General features: G+C 36.7%; 1 pseudogene; it reads left to right on the forward strand.

Annotated features, from left to right (window-relative positions):
- The first annotated feature begins 3180 nt into the window (after nucleotides 1–3180).
- Nucleotides 3181–6199, forward strand: LOC125840548 (cytochrome P450 71AU50-like; annotated as a pseudogene).
- Nucleotides 6200–7088: the final 889 nt, after the last annotated feature.

The raw sequence follows: 7088 nt of genomic DNA on the forward strand, positions 1-7088 counted from the left end.
TTTGGAGACCGAAGGAATATCCTTATCTGAAACTAATTTGGGGATATAACCGAATTTAGAGTCCATGGAGTTGGGAATCTTCATAATATGACCGATTTTTGTATGACTCCCCCGAGTAGTATAATCCATTGATTTGATACCTTTGGCCCGTTTGGGTGAAGCCTCTCTAGTTAAGGCATCTCATTCATTTTTAGAAGGGTAGTTTAGTTTTTTCCTTTTCCTACTAAGCCTAGCAACGTTTTTCCCCACCCAATTAAGTATCTAATCAGATGCTAAACCACCTTTTCACGTTCCTAAACACTTAGAGATATTAAAGCGAGGTTCCAAGAGGAGAAAAACTAGATTTTCAAGCGTTCTACAAGATTTTTTGAGTTTCGCCAAGAATATTGTTCTTTCCAGGTATGTATGGCTTCCCACAGTGTTTGACTTGTTCATACTCACGCCATACATCATAATTGATCCAAGAAATTGTCATATCTAAAGGATTTTGTTCAATTATTTAACATGGAAGTTGTTGATTCTTTTGTTTTATGGATCTTTGGTAAATGTTATATTTCAAAAGGGATTGTATGAAAGTTTCCATGTATTTTGTTGGGTTTGAGAATCAAAAAGAGTTTAGGAGAAATTTCTCAATTTTAAACTAATTTGGGGCCCAAATTCAAGCTTGAAAATTCGTCGGGGTTCTAGAGAGGGGCTTAGCGCGGCGCGCTATGATAGCACCAAGGATGAACTTCAGTTTTTTAGGCCCTGGGGTGATGCGCCAGCAATATGCCAAGGAGTTCTGGGCCAATCTTTCATTGTCTTATCCAACACATGTTTCTTTAAGTTGTGGCTACGTTTCCCTTCCTTGTATTAGCTCCTATAGGCTCCATTTACCTTTAAAAATCCCTGCATATCCTAATTACATGTCTCCGGGTACGTTTAAAAACCAAAGTGAGTTTAAGAGAAAAGTTCAAGAGCTTTTATTGGATTGATTTTCAGTTCTTGAGTTCTTGATCCTTTTTGAAACTATATTACTAATTATTGAATTATGTTATGAATTGAGGTTCTTGAGTTGATTCATTCATGGGTATATTTCAGCACGCACCCTATGAATTGAGTATTCTTAAGATGAGTAGTATCATTGAGTTCTTAATTCTTGGGTTCTTGAGTTCTGAGTATTGAGTTTTCTATATTGTTGTTGAGATCCTTCAATTGATTCGTTCATGTATATATTTCAGCATGAACCTTATTTTGAGTTATAAATCTCGAGAATCCTTTAAAGCCATTATTTGTATTTTAAACTGAGTTTTTGAGGAAACTTTAAAGAGACATTTTGAGTAAAGTTTAAGGGAAATAAGTATTCCCTAATGTATCATTTTTGCATTGAGAAAAGAGAAACTTTGATTTCTAAAAAGAGTTTATGAGTTCAGAGATATTTCAGGGCAGTTACCTCTTTTAAGAGGATAGTTTGAGCAACTATCTCAAACCAGAGAAAGAGTATGTTTTATACATTTGAGCAGGAGTATATATATTATTGGGAGTAGTATTAAGCACCGTTATTGGGATGAGTTCAGACAACTCACATTCCTAATAAACCATGTAGCCAACTTGGATAAAGGATCGTACTCTTTAGACGACTCTTTATTGCTTTCAAGCATAACTTAGTGGATTCACTTATTTGATGTGTTCTATTACCCTGACAAGGTATATGACAGTTCTGGGAGCGTGAGCGAGATGTTGTATCATCACATAGCTCATACTGATGGTTGTCAGTTAGAGAATCTCCTAAATTTGAGTAAAGAGTAATCTATTGTATTTTTATATACATCCTTAAGTTAATATCTCCTATTAATGACACTTTAAACATTGCATCTTTTGTTATTGCTTTTGTATTGAGTTGAGTTGAGTACTCTTCCAGTCTTGTCAGTTCAGTTATATATGCTTTTAGTTCTCCTTGCATGCTCGTACATTCAATGTATTGATGTCATTCAACATGTATCTTATTATTATGCATATACAGGTGTTCAGGATCATCAAGAAGTGCTTCGTTGAGATCATTGACATTTCAGTTATTTGGTGAGCCTCTTTGCATTTCGAAGGATTTCCCCTTTTTCCCTTTCAATTTAGTCTTTTTAGGGTGTTGTGGGTCTTGTCCCAACATCCATGTTGAACTATAGAGGCTTCATAGATAGAAAGCGTCGAGGTGTCTTTCAGCATTTACTTCGTTGGAGTTGTTTTACAAACTAAAAGTATTACTATTGAATATTTTTCAGACTTTATGAGTTGAAGTATTTGAGTTTAAGTGATTTTATTATATTTTAAGCCTTTTATTGCCTGAGTTAGTTTTCCCTTTGTAGTCAGCCAAGATGAGGGTTCACTTGGGGACTAGTAATGGTTCTTAAGTGTCAGGCATGTCCAAGGTGTAGGCTCGGGTCGTGACACAGATGCACTCAGGTGTGGCTCAAGTCCATCCATGTCGTAAACACAATCAACTAATGTGTGCACCGTATCTATGGCAAGATCTCTGCATGATCAAGCGATATACCTCTTGAAATATGGTTGCACAACCTGGAAGACATAGACCCATTTGCTGGCCACTTGACTTATCTGCACAATCCTTTCATCTTCACAAGCCTAGAATCTTTCATGGATGATAAGTAAACTCGTCGCATTACATGAAAACACCCATACCGATAAGATTTTCATGCACTCACCATCTTCACCTAACTTTCATTGTCAACTGCTCACCAAGTTGCAAATATACTGCTCACAGGGTTTCATGAAAACTAGTAATTGGTCACAATCTAGAAAATTTGAGCAATAGCTATCCATTTGTCCAATATTTTAACAACACCCAAACAACATTACACAATGGCGCGACAAGCCAACCAAACATGCCTTCACATAATCCATGTAAAAATAGTACCCACTGATTGGAAGCCATCCCTCGAAGATACCTAGATCACATTTGGATGCTTCAAATGAGAATCAACTCATAGAGACAAATGCAAAATTAACGTCCGTGAAAGGGCTTGATTCTATTTGTCGTAGGTCCTTACTGACAAAGCTCAATCTAACTTCATTGTATGCAACCAATCCTTCTCAAACAGTAGCATTGGGTTCACCAATTTTGATGAGCATGGAGAACAACTATTTTTTCTTTGACATAGTCTCTGTGCAGAAGTTCCCAATTTACTCATGCATTTGCAAAAAAGTTGCTTTGATACCACTTGTCACGTGCTTATTTTCAACTGCATCTGTGGCACACAATTTACCCATGCGGCGCCCAAATATCCCAATAGCTTAGGGCCAGCCATTAAACTTTCCCAGGTTCCGCAGTACAATCCTTGTACCAGTGGACAGGTTCGCCCAAATACTCCCCTCACTGTGCGGCCAAACTCATGTCTAACTATGTCACTGACATGCATTTGACCTATGTAGCACACCCTTACATGCTGAATCACTTCCATGTGCGCCACAGGGTTTGGCTACAAACATACTTGTCTCATGTCTAGACCTAAGCATCTTTGTCGTATGCATAGTCTTATCATCAAGCTTATCTAACTCCTTGTGCATACACACGTTCCTTTGTTTTACCTAAGTAGGGAAACTTCCAATCCTCAGCCTTAGCCATGCATGTCCTTGTCTTGCCTTCATTTGTGTTAGGGCATAGCCCGCGTATCATGCATGAAAGTCTCATAGTGCAGCGTCATGTCACGACTGCACTTCTAGTCCAGCGTACCATTTCTCGCCTAGTTGAAACCTTGCTAAGCTCATAAATAGCTGATGAGGCTCATAAGTAAGTCCGTCAATTGCTCAATCGTCTAGGAGGTCTCTTTCCACCAAAAAGGACGACCTGGAGATCCCATCATTTCAAATAGCAAGCCTCCTACATGTCGGGATGACCAATGCTGGCTACCGATCCACACGCCGCCCATAGAGCTCCCTAACTCATATGGTTACCTAGGACACTCATTTGACATGCCCAAGTAGGCCCTTGAAGTTCCCCTTTAAAGCAGCACACTTGAGGCTTGCCCATAATAAAAGTGTGCTCTTTGTAATTGTTTAAGCTTTTAGATGAGATGATCACACACTTCAAAATGGTATTAGAATAGGCAGAGGTCCTGAGATCGAATCTCACTACCACCCATATAAAAAAAAATCACATGTTTGACCCATGAAAAAGAATCAAGCTCGTACGTGAGGGGGCGTGTTGAGAATATACTTAACTAATAAAAGTTTGCACTCTCTAAAATCTTAAGTTTTTAAATGAGATGGTCATACACTTCAACACATATCTATGTGCAAAGTCTAAACGCCTACTTACTTTCCCTATATGCATAATATGAGGTCAATATTGTTTTTAATTCTCTATGTATGATATAATTAAGTGTATAAATATATGTAGAACTTAGTTAAGTGCCATCACATTTCTGTATAAGAAGAAAATGTTTGTAGGTTAGGAAACAAACACATAAATTTACATGAATGGTTTCTATTTAGCGAGTTCTTGCAGTAGTAGTTGCAGTGCTATACCTTGTTCAAGCATTGTACAACATATTCATGAAAAAGGAAATGAAACTTCCTCCAGGTCCTAAAGGGTTTCCAATTATAGGAAATCTCCATATGGTATTAGGCAAAAATCTCCATCAAGCTCTTCATCATATAGGAAAAAAACATGGTCCCATAATGAGTATGCGATTAGGTGTTGCACCTGTAATTGTTGCTTCATCTCCTTGTGCAGCTGAACATTTCTTGAAAAAACATGATATTATATTTGCCAGTTGACCATATAATATAACTGCTCAATACATTGCATATGATCAAAGAGATATGGTTTTCAGAAAATATGGACCTCATTGGAGAAAAATGCGAAAATTGTGCACATTAGAATTGCTTAGTAACATCAAGATCAATTCATTTCGGTCTATGAGAAAACAAGAGCTTGGAATATTTGTGAATTTTATTAAACAAGCATCTTCTAATCATGTTGAGGTTGATCTTAGTGCTAAATTTGCCTCTCTAAGCGCGAATATGTCGTGTTTAATGGTATTTGGGAAGAAGTATATGGAAGAGGAGTTTGATGAAAGGGTTTTTAAAAATATAATTGAAGAGACTTTATTTTTAGTGGCATCACCAAATATTGGTGAGTTCTTTCCTTTCCTTAGTGTGTTTGATTTGCGGGGATTTATAGCTCGTCTGAAGGACTTGGCAAAGATTTTTGATGAATTTTTCGAGAAATTTATTGATGACCATGTTCAATTAAAGGAGAAGAATTAAGCTAAGGATATGGTTGATACTATGATGACTATTATGCAATCTGGAGAAGCTGAATTCAAGTTTGATCGTCGCGATGTCAAAGTTGTCTTGCTGGTAATGTTAATGGATTTCACTCCATCTACCTTATTAATTGGATTTAACTTCTATAATTCAAAAAAAGTAAAATCTTAAATCTTATTTACTCATCTAGTATCACTAGATCGACTAATTCAGATTTGTGTCGCGTAGGACCATTCCATAGTATTGTACTTGTGATAAATTCTGTTATGACTTGAGTAAACTGAAAAAGATATCCCTATATATGCAAGACTTGCTAATAGGTTCAACAGACACTGTATCAACCGCAATTGAGTGCATTTTTTTGGAACTTTTAAGACATCCTAAGGTTATGAAGAAACTACAAAATGAGTTGGAACAAGCAGTTGACATGAATAGAATGGTGGAAGAGTCAGACTTTGAAAGGCTAGAGTACTTAGGCATGGTTATAAAAGAAGGACTTAGGCTGCACCCCCCCCCCCCTTCACCACTATTGCCACCTCATGAATCAATTGAAGATTGCATAGTTGATGGTTTTGATATACCTAAAGGTTCAAGACTTTATGTAAATGCTTGGGCTATTGGAAGAGATCCAAAAACTTGGTCCGAGCCCGAGAAGTTCATGCCAGAAAGGTTTGTTGATAGCAACATTGACCTTCATAGACATGACTTTCAACTTTTACCATTTGGCTCTGGTAGAAGAAGTTGCCCTGCATTACAACTAGGGCTCACGATTATGCGCCTAGTGATAGCACAATTGGTTCATTGTTTTGATTGGGAGCTACCAAATGGTATGATGCCAAACCATATAGACATGACTGAGAAATTCGATTTAGTGACACCTCGAGCTCAACATCTAATGGCTATTCCTACTTATAGATTGAATGTACATTTGACTTAGTGAAATTCTACCTTTTTCTGATTTTTATTTAATAGAATATAAATATATATGACATACTTTGTGTGCATATTTTGAATAAGAAGGGAGCTTTTAGGAATGCAAATAAAGGTGGTGCATTGTGCCATTAGATCATGTTGTAAGTCTTTGGATCAACTCCTTAAAGAATGCACAACTCTCATGTTTAGTTGTTGTTTTTTTAATGGTAACATTTAAATAGAAATAATGTTCTCTTCATTGATATACTCGCTTTTTCTAATTTATGTGATGTTGTTTGTTTCGACATGAAATTAAAAAAGAACCATGCATAGGTGTGAAAGATTCAGACTACACTAATTTTTAACCATGATTATTTTGCAATTGTTGATTATTGTTAGAACATGAATAAGTTTATACAATCTTATTAGAATAAAAATAGGTTTATACAATCCTATTAGAATAGAAATATGTTTATAAAATCCTATTTAGAATAGGAATAGGAATACAAATAGAAATAGGAATAGTAAATAGTATTCCACTTGGTAAAAGGATTGTATTCTAGTGTCTATAAATAGGGTCTCTCTGTAATAATGTAGACAATAACAATTCAATAATATTCTTCTCCTATATTTCTCACATGGTAACAGAGCCTCTACAATCTTGGTAGAAAATCAAAGAGCTTCCGCTGCCGGCGGGCGGCTATTACTCATATATGCCGCGAGTCTGGCCAATAATTGTGTTAGCAAAAGTTGGGTCACTGTGTATCTTTTCTGTGACTATTTTCTCATATTTGATTTATGTAAGCCCGTGCCATTATTCCGGTGACTACTTTCTTATATCTAAGTTGTAGCACCGTGCCATCTGTCCGGTCTGGCCAATAATTGTGCTGCCGGCAGGCGGCTATTACTCATAT

This window comes from Solanum verrucosum, unplaced genomic scaffold (genome assembly GCF_900185275.1).
Source record: "Solanum verrucosum unplaced genomic scaffold, falcon-dt-bn FXZP01000181.1, whole genome shotgun sequence".
NCBI lineage: Eukaryota > Viridiplantae > Streptophyta > Magnoliopsida > Solanales > Solanaceae > Solanum > Solanum verrucosum.